Below are 17,904 nucleotides of genomic sequence, written 5' to 3' on the forward strand. Positions count from 1 at the left end.
AAAAAAAAATCGTCAATGTCCAGCTAAATCTACCTTTCAGGTAAACAAGGTTTTTAGTGTAAATTTGTCCCAAATATTGTCTGTATTGTTTATCTGAAATGCAAAGGTACCTGGACATTCTGTATTTTATCTGGCAATTCTTCCTCCAGGCCCTGCAGGGGGCAGGGCCCATCCCAACCCCCCATCTCCTTCCCCAGGCCCAGGGGAACAAGGAGCCCAGGTCCAGCCCCGCCCCCTTCTTCAGCTCTGGTGAGCAAAACCCTTTCACCTCTCCTTGGGGGCGAGCCTCTGACCCCCACGACGGGGCCCTTCCAGCCAGAGACTGAGTGGGGCTCGAATTCAGGCAACATCTGTAAGGTGGAGAGAAACAGGTGACTTTTCCCTGAGCAGGGAAGCCCTCACTCGGGGTGGCCTGGCTGTTCTTCCTGGGAGAGAGAAGGGAAACTTGTTCTGTTCTTTCCTTTTCTTTTCTTTTCTTCTTTTTTTCCTTTCCTTTCCTTTCCTTTCCTTTCCTTTCCTTTCCTTTCCTTTCCTTCCCTTCCCTTCCCTTCCCTTCCCTTCCCTTCCCTTCCCTTCCCTTCCCTTCCCTTTTCTTTCCTTTCCCTTCCCTTCCCTTCCCTTTTCTTTCCTTTTCTTCCCTTTTCTTTCCTTTCCCTTCCCTTCTTTTCCTTCCCTCCCCTTCCCTTTTCTTTCCTTTTCTTCCCTTTTCTTTCCTTTCCCTTCCCTTCTTTTCCTTCCCTCCCCTTCCCTCCCCTTCCCTTCCCTCCCCTCCCCACCCCTCCCCTCCCCTCCCCTTCCCTTCCCTTCTCTTTTCTTTGACTGAGAAGTCTATAGCAGTGGAAAAGATAAGATACCAGTTACTTTACCAATAACTGACTGTGGCGCTAAGCTTGAGAGAATCAGAGTATTACAGAACACACTTAACATGAGATCTACACTGAAGGTGTTTCCGTCCTCGAAGATCGTGCAGGTGAGGTTCTCCCAGACCTGCCGTTCACCCGGCCGTGGGCCGTCTCGTCAGCATGGGAGCCATGTGCAGCCTGCTCTGTGGCAGAGTCACTGCTGCCTCATCCTGCAGAACGGCCTGTCTGGAGTCCAGCGAGGACAGCGAACAATTGCGATTTCTTCCCTCATCTGGAAGAAAATGCATTTTGCTAATGAGACGTAAGCTTCTGCTGCCTCACAGAAGAGGGCTTCACCTCACCCTGAGGGTCTTCAGTGCCCGGGGAGGCAGACGGGTCACTGACCAGGCTTTTGCTCCAGGTGTGGTCCACTTAACCGGATGAACAAACCGCATCTGTAATTAGAATTATATGCAAAATGAAAAGGCTCTTTAAGGAACATCTCCGGGTCCTCATCCTCTTAAGTATCTGTTGCCATGGAAGCCAGAGAGCAGCTCCAAAAATCTGGAGAGGTGAGCAGCGCTCACCCCCTCACCACTGAGGGCTCCTTTAAATAAAGTTGCCTTTTTTCCCCCCTTTTGGTTTCTGAATAAACATAAACCTGGGTTTTTCGTGCAAAATCCCAATTTCAAGGTTATTGATGCCGTACTGAATTAATACAGCCTGTGCGACGGCGGACACCGCCCGGCCAAGGCGGGGGTCCTCCTGTCTTCTGAAAGCTTGACATTTGTTTTTCATCATGAACTTAAAGGTCAAGAGCTACGGATGGATCAGGGTACCTGCCTGGGTTTACATGTACATGCATTTTATTTTACTCCCACGTGTGCTTTTTGTGAGAATCATCACTGGAACCTAACCAGCCTCCCCACATCCTCCCGGCTGGCTAAACCGGGAGAGCTGGCGAGCTGCTGTCTCTGCATCATTTGAATTAAAATAAGAAATAGACGCTGATTTGACATTTCAAAAGCAAAAGCTTCACGTTTAACGCTGGCTAAAACCAGCCCAGGATAGAGAGCTCCATGTTTCTTGATGTTCCGTACTTATTGGTGTAATTTGGGGGGTGGACTGGCAATAGAAACGACTCTCATTATGCACTTTTTATTTCTAGCCTTAGACCTCTCACCCTCCAGGTAACCCAAATGCGATTAGCCAATAGTTGATTCAGAATCGATGGGAATACGCACTTGCTGCTTCTCTTCATAAATGATTTTTTGGTGTGTTCTGTTTGTGTGTGTTTCTGTTCAAGGCAAGCATGCCGCGTGTACCCTGCTACCCCCTCCCCTTTTCTTCGTGATACCAAGTAACATTTTATATTTTTACCGAAATACCTGTGGAGCTGACCGAGCACGGTGCATTCGTTTCCCTTGATTTTGTAGTGAGGGAAAAGGCTGGCATGAATAATTCAAAAATAATGCTGAGACTGTTAAGATTTAGTACTGGAGAGGTCATCACAGTTGGGAGAAATGAGCTAGGAGACTATTACTATTCCACGATCTTTGAATTCCAAGGTGACATCATTATTATTTCTCTCTATCTGTAATGTGGTGCTGCAACCAGCTTATTGCTGTGTTTCTCATGTAGGGGAGAAAGATCAATTACATACAGACCTCAAAATGTGAACCATAAGCATAGTGCCCAATAAAAGTGTCATTAACAGTCCCCACAATTTTAGCTGCATGCTTCCAGGTCAAACTGCTTTAAAAATGATAACTGACATTGAAAGGTTGAATAAAGAGCATTCATTCTAAAGGGAGCCATTTCTTAGCCGAATAACTGAAACTCTCAAGGAATACGTGTTAATTCTCGGTCTGAACTGAGAAATTACCCTCGCAATAAGCTTGGCAAGGAGGATACTTAGGAAATGAACACGCGCCCGAGCATCCCCCTTTGAAAATAGGTGTGTTTCAGGACCGACATCACCCCCAGCACTCTTGACTAAGCATATAGCAGTCCCGTGCGATCGTATTTAATTTATTCCTATTTTCAATCAGAAGCGGGAAGATATCACCAAAAAAAAAATGCACGCTAGAGTACTGTTTACAGCGCTTCCCTCACCATTTGTTACCACTACATAATCAGTGATAAATCTTGCTTTCTCTGGAACGGGATTAAAAAACACCTCTACATTCAAAAATATTAAAATGGAATAGAGCTAGTACTACTGCAGAACCCCCTCTTTCCTGCCCCCACAAGGTCCCTACATGTTCAAAACTTTTTTTTTTTTTTTTTACTTCACAGAATTTTACAAGCCTTCCCACCAGCTTGCTTTTTAATTAAAATGTTCCTGTGAGTGTCGGACCTCTGAAACATCACATTTGGTTTAGAGGTTTAACAGTTCATAGCATTTGTGATTTTTGTAAGAAGGGAAGTACTGCAGATCTCTTTTTTTAAGTGGTGCCAAAACAGTTTGAGTCCGTGTTCATCGCTGCTGACTTAGCACGTTGCTCCGCGCTTTTCAGTCTGTGCACCTGTTCCCCCAGGTCATGGGTGGGGCAGAGGGGGATACCAGTCACTAACAAAAGGCTCCCTTGAACCCTGCACCAGAAGCCATGCTGGCTTTTTTTTTTTTTAAGGTAATTTTGATAATGATGAGTTATTTCTGCATCTGTATTTATAATAATTCTGTTTTATTATGATGATGATATTATCCACAATAATTCTCTGCTTTATTTCCCTGAATTGTACTTAATATGCTATAGTTTGGTACTTATTGTGAAATGATGATCTCTAAGCTAAAATGAAGTGTGTCTGTGACAGTCACTGCACCGTCTCTTCCCCTCCCTCTCTTCATAGCAGCCATTCCTGGGTGCAGGGAGCCCAGCGTGGACTTGCCATCTGAGGGTGCTGAACGGAAGGGCCAGGACCCAAGGGTCCCGACTCCTCTGCCTCTAGATCGGCTCTCCACCTGCCTCCTTTCATGGGGAACAGTCAGGGCTTCATTCCTGAGCCGCGTTTAGTTGGTTCCTATGCCTTGTGTCCAAAGGCATCCTGACTCCTACAGTGTGTGAAAACACACGGTGAACTGCAGGACAGTCCACAGCGGTGAGGAGTGGTTCATAGTCCCGGCCGCTGGGACAGAGGGAAGGACACAGTGAAACTCAGCCAGATTCCATGCTTTCGGGAACTGTGCATGGCTGGATGTGTTGAATGCACCATGGCTGGTAATGCTCAGCCAAGAGAAACACAAAAATTTTTCTTTTCAAAACATCAAAGGAAAATTAATGGCACGGTGCACACAAGTGTCCAGAACAAGGGCGTAAAACACAACAACATAAATATATGTTCACAGCAGACAATGTGCGTGGTTTGTTTTTAACCTACAAGAACTATGCTTTGACCCCCTGTGTTCTGACACCCAAACTCTCAGAATTCCTTCTACTTCTGAGCGGAAGCCCCCAGGGACAGACGTGGCCGCTGTAGGAGGCTCACCGTTTCGCTCCCAGCAGAAGTCTTGCCCTGACACCTGCCCACCGCTCACTGCCCACCGCCGTCCTTGGTCCCTGTGTTAGTTTTCAGAGTACCACCAACAGGGTGGCTTAAAACACCAAGAAGGTTATTCTCTTAGAGCTCTGAAGGCCCGCAGTCTGAGATCAAGGTGTTGGCAGGGTTGCTTCCTCCCAGAGGCTAGGGGAGAAGCTGTTCCAGGCTCTTCTCCCGGCTTTTGGCAACTTCTGGCTTGTAGGCCTGCATCACTCCAATCTCTGCATCTGTCATCATGAGGCTGTATTTCCAGCCATCACGTGGTATGTCTGTGTGTCCCTGTCTCTCAAGTGTCCCTCTTTGTGTTGGGAGACCAGCCGTTGCACTAGGGTCCACCCTAGTCCAGTACAGCCTCGCCTGAATCGATCACATCTGCAAATACCATTGCCAAGTAAAGTCACGTTCACAGTTACGGGGGCTGGGACTTGAATGTAGCTTTTTGGAGACACTTCTACCCACTACGGTCACTACTTGCCAAATAAATGCATTGCTCCTAGGGCTGTGGCCTCCAAGGGCCTTGGGAAGGTGCCAGGCGTGGCTTTGAAGTCCTACAGCTGTCCCCTGGTGTCCAGCACCTTGGAGAGGATTTCCCTGGTGCTACCAACAGGCTGCTAGCTTCTCCTGCCCCTCTTCCGAGGGTAGCCAGGGGTTCTGGGTTCTGCTCCTCAGTGCTGTCCCCACCTAGGGCGATGGGGAGGCTGCAAGGCCTGAGCAGAGATGTCGAGCCAGAAGCTTGGTATGGGAGGGGCGGGGGCCACCCAGGAGGGGCCCTGGTCCCACCGTGGGGGCTGCCTTTGAAGTTGGTGGAGAAACCTCTCACTGCAGGGACAGAGCAGAGGAGGGAGACCCCAGTGGACTCAGCCCTCCCCACTGACACCCTGTTCAAAGAGAATAGTGTGGGCAACGCCTGGCAAATAATGAATGAACGGCTGAGCCGGGGCCGGCCTCCCGATGGGGGACTTGCCTGCGCGGCTGGTCCTTCCATGTTCCTTCACCTGCCTGAGGCCTGCTGGGCCAGGGACTGTACCAGAGCAGGAGGTGGCCCCTTACTTTTTGTTTTGTTTTTAACATTTAATATCCATCATGCTGTCTGGACCCATCATGCTTTCCGGAGGATGCTCAGTCCTGACACAGGTGGACCCCGAATGGGCAGCATCAGCTGGTGTCTTATTACTCACCTGAGCTGGGGAGAAAGTCGGGGTGGAATGTGTACCCAGCATGGGTTTTCATGGGTGGAGACGCTGTAACACTCCGAAGCCTTCTCTCTCCAGGCTTTCAGTGGCTGTCTCCCCTTTGGTCCATAATCACAGCTAATGGGCTGGCCACAGAGGCATCAGGGGCATAAAATGGTCTAACACTACATTGACTATAAATAGCAAAGCCATAAGTGACATTACTTTGCAGATAAGAAACAATCACATCATTAAGCAAAGGTGTTTAGTGTATCAGTCACCCTAACTTTGATTTATTGCAAGGCATTTGTCTGTCACCAGCACAATGGCAGCTATAATGCAGCTCAAGGGTTTAAAGAGAAAATGAAGATGAATATTGCCGCTAGCCCTCTGGTTTGCACAGATGCAAAATGGGTGGGCTTCCCTCGCCGCCTGCAGGGCTGGCCTCAGCCCAGCCTCCCAGGCCCAGAGGCTAAAGACTGCCTGCAGGTGGCAGAGACGTTAGCCCCGGGGGCAGGAGGCTGGGGCCACCCAGGGCGGGAGGCGGTGACAACCAGGAGGCAGAGCCCCGCACGCCCGAGGCTTCTGCAAAGGGAATAATGCATCCAAACAGCCGGGCGCCCGCTCTCGTTGGAGGCTCTCCCCCTGAAGTGTGGAACGGGAGCAATGATTCATTATTTTGATGAACCTTACGTTTTAAATGCCATCTTGGTCAGTACAACCGCTCCTGCATTCAATTCAATTTTAATCCAGGAAACGGTTTTGGAAAACCTACTGTCAGCCAGGCGCCGAGCCAGGCCCAGGGAAGTATACTGAGGGGTAAGTCGCAGTTTCTGTCCTCCAGGGTCTCGTGACCCAACCGGTAAACTCTCAGCAGCGTGGCTGGAGAAGCTGCTGGCGGGGTGAGTGTGATGGGTGAACAAGTGAACGAAGCAGAGCGAGGATGGTGTGGATTTGCGGTGGCACGGGGGGTGGGGTTGGAGGAGGGGGACATTCCCTCTGGTTGGGAAGGTCAGGAAAGAGGAAGGGACGGGGGGTTTTAAAGGGCCTTTGAGGTGTAGAGATTCTAGGCAGAAGAAGATGGGGTCAGGAGAGTTTCCAAGAAGATGCATTCCTTGTCCAGAGGCATGGTGTGTCAGTCTGAGGGCCACTGGGATGCTGAGTTCCAACCTGGCTAGTCCGCCAGACCCAGGTAGATTGGTTGGGGAAGAAAAGGCTAGAAGGACAGGTGAACAATAGGAGGAAGGGTCTTGGGTGTGTGGGTAAGGAGGCTGATCTTATTTTGACAGGCAATGGGGCCACTGAAGGTTCTGCCTGGAACCAAGTGCATAGTCTGACTTGGAGTGCAGCAGAGAGGAGGCACGGACAACTGCAGGCCGTGAACTGTGTGCGGTGAGAGGCAAAGGGGGGCTGCCTGGGGGGTGGGGGGTGGCCTGGGATGGATGTGGGAAGTGGGCAGGGGGAGGTCGGGGCACAGAGCGAGTCACTGGTGAGGCTGAGGTGAGCACCCCGCTCATGCCTGTGGTGGACTCTCACAGTGTGGACTCTGAGACGCTGGTGGGGAACCTCGAGGGACAGGGAGAGCTGGGCATCACAAGGGGCCGAGGTGGAGGAACAATTTTAGAGAGATGGCTAAAAGACTCAAGGAGACAATATAATTCGTCTCTCTTCAGACCTGTGGTTATGAAGGGTCTCCTTGGAACTGAATGAAACACTATCCACTTATGAAAACATTAATCTGATGATTATTCAGGTTCAGCCCACCACGAGTAGTCATTAAGTGCCTACTGTGTGCTTCACTATGCTGGGCCCCGCGGTGGGGGAAGGAGCAGGGCCAGTCAGGCCCTTCCTGCAGGAGCCCCCAGCCGCCCGCTGCCCCAGGGCCTGACCACGCCGACCCCCTGGACACACTGGAGGCAGACCCGGGACACCAGCAGACCCTTAGCGGAGGAAACTCCGTTCTTAGTACCTTAGATATTAGTGTAAATCTAGGAAGGGCAGCACCATCTCAGGGCAAATGAAACACCATGTGGGCTCAGGGAAGCCCCTTGAAGGTTTGGGCGGGTAAGACACGATCCCTGTGCTGCTACAAAGTCTTGTAACCACTTGCTCAAAGATGCTTTGCAAATCTGAAGAGCCCCGATGGTTTGTTTGCTGCAAGCCGCTGTTTCCAAATGACTCAGCATTTCACCACAGTCCTTCAGACCAAGCCAGCCCCCTCTGGGGTGGTCTGAGTTGGGGGACATCTTTGCAGATACACAGCCAGTGTTGAAAGGTGACATGGTGCCGGCCCTCACCCAACCAGCATGAACCCGGAACCTGGGCCTGCCTGGCCGCTCTGCCTGCAGAGGGTCCTGGGGCGAAGACGCAAATTCCTGCCTCGCCCGAGTGTCCACCCCCCCCCCCCCATGTCTGCAGTGCAGCTGCAGGGTGGGCGGTGGGGCCTGGGAGGGCAGGCCGCCCGGGGCCCGGCAGGCGGAGGAAGGGCTGTGCGTGGTCAGCATCAGCTAGGTAGAGCGCGGCCCCTCGCGCTTACACAGGGCTACTCTCCATTTGCCGTATTTATTTACCAAAGTGAAGTATAGTCAGTTTGCAATGTTGTGTGAATTTCTGGCGCACAGCATAGTGGCTCATTCATACATATATAGAGACAGATTCCCTTTCATATTCTTTTTCATCATAGGCCGTTGCAAGTTCCTGAATGTAACAGTTCCGCGTGCCGTGCAGGGGACCTTGTTGTACAGGGCCGTTTTGATAGGGTGGCTGTACACCCAGCTGGGTATCTATTTAGCTCATTCTGACTAAGGTCTCACTGGCTTTTGCTAGTACATATCCCAAGAATATACTCGTTCATTAATAAGTTGAATGCCGTTGTTTACTATAAGCCAACTGTGTGAGCTCAAAGAAAGCCGTGGGCAGGCAGCTCACCTCCAGAGTCCAGGGACAGCTGATAAATGGTAAGTGGGCCCTGTCTTCTTTCTATTAGACTGCTCGTTCTTCCACTGTAGACCATTTCCAGCGCCTTGGTGTGAGACACCGTGGATCTATGCTGGTTTCCCCACTGAGCACTCAGGGTCATCTCCGTGTCCTCCCTGCTCCATCGTCCTGGGACAGGTTGCCTCGCAGTGCATTCCTGGGCCTCACCTTTCCCTTCCTCTGCTGCTGTGGGCAGCTGTCCGGGGTCCCTGCCCAGGGTGCAGGGGGCTGAGCTTTACCCATCCATCCCAGCAGCCCGTCCATCTCCTAATCCCAGACACCCCTTCCGTGGCCTAAGACAGGACCACAGCAACCGCCAGTAATTACCACACTAAACAGAGTCATTTTCTCAGATCCCTATTTCCCTGAAATAGCAAGCAGAACCTGTGCACCTGATCGACCTGCAGCCCCCATGGCTGCGGGCACCAGTGGGCCCACCGGGGAGAGGCGGCACCAGACAGTGATTGTGTCAATGATCATGACACATGTGATTAACATTCGTGGGGCGCTCACTTCATATCTTTCCAGCATCGTGCTAATAAGTTCGCAGTATGTATGGTCTCAGCTGACCCGGTGGACTGCTCTCTGCAGTGCGAGTTCTGTGATGATGCCCGTTGTCCAGTCATCCCGGTCAGGGTTAAACCATTTCCCACGGCCGCAGGCTTAGTATCAGAGCTGGGAGTACAAGGTCACTTTGGCTGATCCCAGAATCACTCAGATCCAAGTCCATTCCAGCCATTTCTAGGTGAGGCGCTCCACTTTTGGGGGCATCAGAATCACCTGGGCAGCTTGCCGGCAATGCAGATTCCCAGGTCCCACCTTCAGGGAGCCTGGTTCATGCAGATGTGGACCCAGGAATCTGCATTTTCAGGCAGCCTTGCTGGGACCCCGGCCCCGGCCTTCTGCCATCTGGGGCTTGGCCTGTGGTGGAGAAGTGAAGGGTGATGTCTCCTGGGCCGCGCATTCACCAGCCCCCAAGATGGCCTCGTGGGGTCAACGCCAGGAGCGAGAAGGAGGCTGGATAGAACTCCTTAGACCCGCCCCTTTTCCTAGATGGAAATTGTGGGATTTCCCTGCCCTCTGCATCTGGGGCTCAAGGGCCGCAGGCAGCACCTGGCTGGCCTGAGAGTGGGCGGACAGAGGGGAAACACGCAGCTGCCTCACGTTGCCCCAGCAGACTGGCTCCCCTCAGTCCTTTCCTTTGCTGTGATCGAAGTCTGTGCTTCTCAGGGCATCTTGCATAAAAATTATCTGGGATGTTAAAAGTGCTGACCCCTGGGCCCAGTTGCAAACATAGTTAGTGGAAATTACTGGGGGTGAGGCCAGGATATCTGCATTTTAACAAGCTTCCCGTATGAGTCTAGGCTATATCATAGGGACACACTTGCTACAAGAAACAGAATACCCAAAACTAATGATGGTCTACTCCAAACAAGGAGAGGTTCGGTTCTCACATAGAAACCTGTAGATAGGTGGGGGCTAGTGTTATTCCTGTCACCCAACGATGCCATATGGCCAAGTCCTTTCTGTCTTTTCAGTCCCCCATTGTTCATGTGTCAGCTTTTGTCCTGAAACTCGTTGCCTCATGGTTGCAAGACGGCTGCCACAGCTCCAGACAGATTCCAGGTTTAAAACAGAAAAGATGAGGAAGGAAGGTGGATAAGAAGTATGTAAGCGACATTTTCCCCGTTTTACCAGGCAAGTCAAAGTTGCTCCAGAAACAAGCCCCCTCCCCACCCAACAACACACTTTTGCTTAAATCTCATCAGCCAGAACTAGGTTTCATGACAGCCTTTCGCCACAAGAGAGGCTGGGAAAATGGAGAACATTGAAATGATTGATTTAGGTTAAACATCCGTCACTTGGAGCTGCACAAAAGCTGGAATTTCTCAACAGGTACAAAGAGGGACTCGCAACCCACAGTGTCTGCCCACAGGTGCCCACCAAAATGACAAGGTCACCTTCCTAACATGGAAAGAATAATGACCCATGCATGGCCAAGACGTGAGAAGGGCCTTGAATCACACAGCAACCCCTCCCTTCCAATCACCTCTGTTCTCATCCTAACAAGCCTTAAATAACAACTTTCAATCAACTCTGGAAAAAAAAAATTGAAACTTTAGTGATTAAGAGGACCATCTCTTTGGGGAAAAATAAAGATGAAATGGAAAATGAAGTGGCTCAGTTCTTCAAGTACTAAATTCAAGCCTTACAAGAAAGCTGGTTATTCTCCCATTGGTCTTATTAGTTCCAGAAGTGGGACTCCCAGGCATGCCGGTCACTCAAGCTTTCCAAAGTGGTCCTCACCGGGGTTTGGAGGGCGATGTTCACGACGCCAGCATGACACACCTGGCAGGTGAGGAAGCAAGAAGAAGACAACCCAACAACAAACGGAGAAGGAACCTGGAAGGGGAACAAAAATGGCGCACTTTCTTCACATTGTGAAGTCGTGTGCAGCACCGAGTTTCCGCACAAAGACTTCTTCTTGGAGGGTTTTCCAGGAAAACTTTAATATGAATGGGATGTCAGTTTCCCAACTTCTGTAGATAAGCAGGTGACAGGAAGCGTCTGTTGGTGGTGTCTCATGGTGTCTCATATCACCAGTGATTCAAATGAATGTTTGCCTTCCTTCCCGGCTTCCCTCCTAATTCCACACGCTTGCCTTCATATCCAGTGGAACTTATATTTATTTGTAATCTCACTGCTTACACTCCACTGAACAATAAAAGAACAATAAACTTAATAAAAAGCCCAAGTGATTGGAAATTGCTCTGGGAATGGCAGTCCAGTATGAAAGCTATAAATTTCCTTGTGTGCTCATGACAATGTCAGCTAATTTTTATGAAAAGCCCATCATGGAACATGGCACCGAAACACCGCCATCACTGGGGTGTCAGCCTTCAGACTTCCCCTGATCACGGAAAAGAAAATGCATCATAAAATGATGTTTCAAGCCACAAATTCATCTTGAAATGCTCACTCTATCCTGGAACGTTTCTTTTCTGACCCTGTCTTGCACCTGAACTTTGAATTAATCATTCCTTTTCTCTGCCATTACACGATCCCCACTGGTGCCATTGGGGTGGTGGGGAGGGGGGGGTCTAGGAAAACAACGTCTGGAAGCACCTTCCCGTATGACGAGCTCGACCGGCCCGCATCGGTGACTCTAAGGTGGCCATAATTAGTCCACAGAACAACAGTGCGAGCGTGGAGCCCAAAACTTAATCTGAACCCATTATCTTCAACAATACACTTTTAAATAAACCTTTAGGGGCCCCTTTCTCGTCAAGTGTAACCCAATGGGAATACAGAGTTTCTCGAAAGGTCCCCACCGTGGGATTTCAAAGGAGAAGAAATTGGGCTTCAAAAATACCCTTTTTTACCTAATCATTTATGATGGTTTCCAATCTGCTCTTAAGATCCCCGAATATTCTGCAAGTTCTAGAAAAACAAGTTGGTTAACAGAAAAATTCTTTGGCTGGATGATTGAAAGAAAGAGTCATCTTAAAGAAAAATGCTTTGTGTAAATGAACAAGTTATCAGCAATGGTAATTTATCCCTGGGCCGCGGAGAGTTTGTAAACTTTATGGCCGTGAGCTGAGGAGTGGAGCCCATCTGTCCTGGCTTCGTATGATTATAATCGTCGGTAGATAATGCCTTAACATTTATGGTCACCCAGGGAGGAGGGAAGGGCAGGGGGAAAGGGGGGCACTTAGAACCAATCGGAAGATCACTACTGCACAGTTCCCCATCAGGCTGGACCAGCCAGCTCGTCTCAGTGTCCCTGTTGTCTGCGCTGAGCCTGCCCCCGAGGAGGGCCCATGGACATCTCTGGAGGAGGAGGGTGGGCTCCCAGGGCTTCGACAGCCCTACTGGGTGCTTGCTGGGCAGTGGTTCAACCTGAAGTTCCTGGAGCCTCTGGTGGGAGGGGATGGGAGTGTGAGTCTGGTGGGCAGGGATTCAGAACAAGGGACCCAGGGCCCAGCATCTCCTCCGCATCTGCCAGCGCTTGGCGTGTTCTGCAGATGCGTGCTGGGGTCCCAGGCCCAAGGAGCTGCTGAGCTGGCTCAACCTGGAGTGGCTCTCATGCTGCCTTTGGGGAAGGGCCCCTTCTGGAGCCATGCCCCCGCCCCAACCAGATCGACGACTCTGACATCCACAAGGTAGCAGGAGGGGCCTGGAACCAGGCTCTCGGGGTGGCTGTCGAGTTACACCTCTCTCAGGAGGGGCCCAGCCTGCAGCTTTCCCAGAGGCGCTGAATCTACCCCCCACCCCAATTCCACAACCTTCAGTCTCAGGCCCGTCAGATCACAGTTACCTGCGTCCTCACCTGCCTCCCACCTGGACTGTGGGCACCTTGGGCTGAGTGCTGACACCCAGAGCATCACTGCTTATCCGTCCCCCGGGCAGCACCTGCCACGGCGCTGTCCTCAGTCCACATTTTGTCACAGTGTACCTCGATCCAACTTACCATCATGGTCTTTTTTCCCCCTTTTATAATAAGCTTTAAGACACGGCCATCTTCATTTCATATACAAAATGCCACGCGGCTTGCCATCTGAATGAGCGGTCTATCATGTACACTCAGATAGAAAAAACAATCTGGGCATTTATTTTTCCAGGAATGCGCTAACATCATACAAATAAAATTAAAGCCACTTTAATACAGGCTGAAAGTTAATGCTAAATGAATCAAACCCTAGCGCATGGCAATACAGCCATTTTTCCCCACGTAGAGGCTATTTAATACTTAAGAGGTGGTGCCTCCTCGTGATTAATCACCAGGATATGCAGCAGACGCGAGACACGAACGTCCATGTGTTACAAGCGAGGCTGCAAGGTACGCTCCTGTGCCATCCCCACATCCCCTGCAGCGTCTCCTAGCATGATTTAAACCACACCCGCTAAATTTAACCTGGTCAGGGAAGGAAGTATAGCTTCCATGCCTTCTACAGGGCCACTGACAGCAAGTTTTGCATTATCCCACCATCCCAAGATTCCATTATTACTGTAAACTAGCCACACGTATACTGCTTTGTTTTGTCTTCCAGGCTGTACAATTTTCCAAGCCTTAATTTTTACCCAGCAAAATCCACTTTGGCCTTTTGTGTTCAAAACTAGGCCTGTAGCTGTAATCATTAAAGAACGAACATATAGAGAGATGAATAACTAGATTTATAATCCATCCCTGTGTAATTAAGAGATAGCTTTTGATTTCAATGAAATGACAATTGCATAACGGATGTTGAAAGCGAGATAAATATGAAGGCGTGACGTTTATGAGCTACACAGGGAGAAAAGCCATGAGGTACATTTTTCAAGAGATAAAACATCACTCGATCACAATATTCACTTTTATGGTTACACTTTGCCAAATGATCTCAAATCTTGTTAATTAAAAAAGAGGAGGGAGGGTGACATGACTAAGAGCAGAAGAGATGTCTTTTGTGCTTTGAAATGGAAAGATGCCTGCAGATTTTCTTAGGCCAGCCCACCTAGAGGAAGCATCTGCTCAGAAACATTTAACCAGTGTGTATTTTCACATTTATTTATTGTGCTTGTATGTTCCTCTAGTTATTAAAACTTGATTTATAATAGACTATCAAAATACTTGAGACTTTTTTTTTTTAAGTTTCATGTTCTCAGTATTTGATTTCTAGAGACTGAAAAAAAATGAACTGGCGTAAAGTAATATGATTTTTTTCCCCATGACTAGTATGGTTTAGGGAGTCACGCTGCCTCTTACCCAATGCTTGGCTTGAGTTTTTTAAATTAAGGGTTTTTATCTTGCCCACAATGCGTATAAGGGTGAGGACGAGATTGGAGACATCTATTTTGGCTCCAAGCCAGCCCAAATTGGCCAAGAGACAAGTTTCCTATAATTTGAAGATCTGCAGTAAAAAATGAACCTATTGTTTTTGCCAGCCTTTATTTAGCTGCTTGGAGGGGAAAAAAAGTTTCTATATTGCTGTGAAGAAAGCCATTCTTACAACTTTCAATTCCGCAAGACAGAAGAGTTAGTCATGGTGAATGAGCGTACGAAGTTTCTGCGTGAGGCTTCTGCGTTGGCGGTTCCCAACATCCCACGGTTCTGCCGCTCAAGCTAGGTTTGCTTGTCTCCTAGGGTCTAACGGCCACCTTTAAAGATAAGAAAATGTACTCACTGTAATAAAACTAAAGAAAAATGTAAGTGATGTCTCCTACGTGTTTCTGTGGTAGGAGCTGTCACCTGTCTTGTTATGAATATGGTTGAAAAGAACTAATCTCTGAATTGAGAAAAAATCAAGGCAAAACAAACAGAATATAAAACATGTTGTGACCGCATCAGCAGATCAATACTCTGACATTTTTATCTTCGGACTTAGAGGATAAATGCAGAGCTTGGTGTCACACGTCTAACTTAGACACGGCGGCAAAGACTCCTGCCATCTGTTGTGCTCCAGCCTCTACTGTCACCTTTGCTGATGGTGACATTTTAGGGGGCTCCTGAGTGCCTAGAATAAAGACTACATTTTTCTGTGTCCTTGCACGGGGTTGAGGCCACATGATTAAGTTCCAGTCAGTGGGATGTGGGCAGTTTCCTGGTTGTGACTATAAAGAGAGCCCTCCGTGCTGGTGGCAAAGTGTTTGTGTCAAGCAGGCATCTTGACCAGTGGAAGAAGGAAAGCCTCAGGCTCAGGGTGCCATCGCCACTTAAGAAGAATTCACTCTATGTCAGGCACGGGCCCCGGTACTTCATACCTGTGATCTCATAGCAGCCTTAGGGAGTAGACCTGACCCGTGTCCACACATGTCAGGTGTGCAAACCGAGGCCCAGAGAAATGACAGAACCAGTAAATGGCAGAATTGGGATTTGATCCCAGGCAGCCTGGGTTCAGGGTCTGTGCTTGTCACTGCTTCTCAAGGCTGCCTCTAGAGATGGCAGAGCCCCAGAGAGAAGGGGCCTGCGTCCCCACACCGTGAAGCCACCACACTGACCCTGTGCCACCCAGCCAGCACTGGTACCCTGTTCCTCTGAGAAGCAGCGCAACTCATATCCTAATGAAGGAAGGACCACGGGCAGTGTGCGTGATTGGTTATTGAGGAAGGTAGGCAAGCCTGGTCCAAGGGTCCTTCTGAAACGACAAGGCAAGAAACCTGCCACCACAACAAATCAAGCCACAGCTGAAATCCGAACCCCGACCCCAGAAGCTGTGATACCCAAGGAAATACAGTTACGGTGTCTCAGTCCCACCCTCGAGATCCAGGGTCTCACTGAAAAGAAGATGTGCTTCCCTTGACGAGAAGTTACATGTCCAGTAGGTGCTTTTCCTGGAATTTATCTTAACTGAAGAGAAGACTAGCCCCTGTCCGGGTGGAAATTACATGAAGGTTGCTTCTCTGAGTGAGAAGGAGGTGTGGATTAAAGTAATACTCAGGTTTTGCATGATTTTGACTTTGCAAGTTTTCAGAACCATATACTTTGGTTACATTTATTTTGTTGTAAACCTTTTTGCTTTTCCTGGAGTTAGTGATTGCTTCATTTTAAAACCTTGCCTAATTTTACTTGCTAAATGTATTTGCTTCACACCCCAAACCTTTGCCTGGGGTGTAAGTCCTCTATTCATGCGGTCGGTCACACATGAGGTAATGAGTTGGTTCCATTGCTTTTAGTTGCAGGCGTCCTTCCCAGAGTGGCCTCTTCTCCTGCTTCAATTTCCCAGTAACATTCTAAGAAAAGGTGTTTGTGAGGTAAGTTTTTGGGACCTTGCATCACTGAAAATTCTATCCTCACACTTAACTAATCACATAGCTACGTATGGAATTCTAGGTTGTCCGTGATCTTATCTCATAATTTTGAAGGCGTTTTCCCATTGTTACCCAGCTTCCATGGTTGCTGTTAAGAAACTTAATTCTTCTATTCTCCCCCCTCCTCCCCCTCCTCCCTCCTCTCCTCCCTCTGCTCTTCCCCTCCTCCCCTTTCCTCCCCCTCCTCCCACTCCCCCACCTCCCCTCCCCTTCTCTCCTCCCTCCTCTCCTCCCTCTGCTCCTCCCCTCCTCCCTCTGCTCCTCCCCTCCTCCCCCTTCCTCCCCCTCCTCCCCCTCCCCCATCTCCCCCTCCTTCCCCTGTTCCTCTCCTCCTCCTCCTTCTTCTTGTATGTGACCTATTTCCTCCTCACCTTTGCAGGAACATTTTAGAATCTCCCCTTTACTCCTTGTGTGCTAAAATTTCATGGTGATACACCTTAGTGTAGGAATATTTGCATTCATTAGACTGTGCACTTGGCAGACTTAAATCTAGTGACCACTGGCCTTTGGATCTAAGGACATTAAAAAAAAAAAAACAATACTTTTCACCCATCTCCCTTCTTTTGCTTTTCGTGTCTTTGCGGCCCTGCCTACTACTTAAATAGTAGCCCTCCTTGATTAATCCTCCTAAGCTTCTTATCTTTTCTCTCCTATTTTCTCTCTCTTTAGAATTTTGCCCTACTTTCTTGGAGGTTTCTTCAACTTTATCTCCTAAATCTTCCATTGCAGTAAAAAAAAATTTCTTTTTACCGTATTTTTAGTTTCCAAGGACTTTTAAAAATTGTTTTCTGGATGTGCTTTTAAAAAATTTGTCCTAAATTCTTGTTTTATGACTGCAAAGACCTCTCATGTCTGAGAATATCAATTGCTCACTTATTGGAGGATTCATTCTGCTCACTTCACTCTGTTCCCTACGAGTTGTCTCACCGTTTACTTACGTTGACTCAAATTAGTGGTTTTCTTCAAACATGTGGGGACTACTGGCTGCCTGGTGGGAGGCGCTGCAGGGGTTTCTGGGCACGCTGTCGGGGAGTGGGCTTCTGGACCGGCGGCATTGCCGTCGGTGCTCCGGTCAGGACTGGCTGTGCCGCGGGGCTGAGGCTCAAAGCTCAGCTTCGGAGGGTCTCTTCGTCTGAGTGGACCTGTTTCTTTAGGGGAAACCCCCCCAGACTCTTACCAGGAGGCTGCAGGTTTTAGGAACCAAGAGGAGAAACAAATGAGGCATCATAGCGCCCAGCACTCAGACTCTCACTCACTTTCCTGCTTTCAGTGTGACACCTTGTCTTTACCCTCAGATGCCTGGGGCCCCCAAGTCCAGACAGTCGTGGGATCAGCCCACGCAGAAGGCAGCCTTCCGCCTCTCTTCTGCCGAGGCGGAGGGGGCTGTTTCTAGGCAGTCTGGGCTGGCGGAGGCGAACTTGGGGTCTTCTAATCACTTGGGTTTTTCGTGTACTGACTCCTTCAGAGGTGCCAGGTGCCTGCAAAGCTGGCCCTTTCTGGAGTTCTGCAGCGTAAATTGCCTTAGTTCTCATTAAGTGAGTAGGTTTCTGCTCTTTGCAGTGTTCTGGCTTACACTCACCCATCTG

The 17,904-nt window shown here is 49.2% G+C and overlaps 1 long non-coding RNA gene across 2 annotated transcripts in view; it reads left to right on the plus strand.

Annotated features, from left to right (window-relative positions):
* LOC116666911 overlaps nucleotides 1-17,904 on the plus strand; it is a 46,587-nt gene that overhangs the window by 17,400 nt on the left and 11,283 nt on the right. The window contains exons 2-3 of one of the 2 annotated variants that reach the window (XR_004323714.1): nucleotides 6,844-6,946; nucleotides 16,184-16,261. This is a non-coding gene — a long non-coding RNA (uncharacterized LOC116666911). The remainder of the gene's footprint in view (nucleotides 1-6,843; nucleotides 6,947-16,183; nucleotides 16,262-17,904) is intronic. The other variant, XR_004323713.1, reaches the window with a different exon arrangement.

The sequence above is a fragment of the Camelus ferus genome, chromosome 11 (assembly GCF_009834535.1).
Source record: "Camelus ferus isolate YT-003-E chromosome 11, BCGSAC_Cfer_1.0, whole genome shotgun sequence".
Classification (NCBI taxonomy): domain Eukaryota; kingdom Metazoa; phylum Chordata; class Mammalia; order Artiodactyla; family Camelidae; genus Camelus; species Camelus ferus.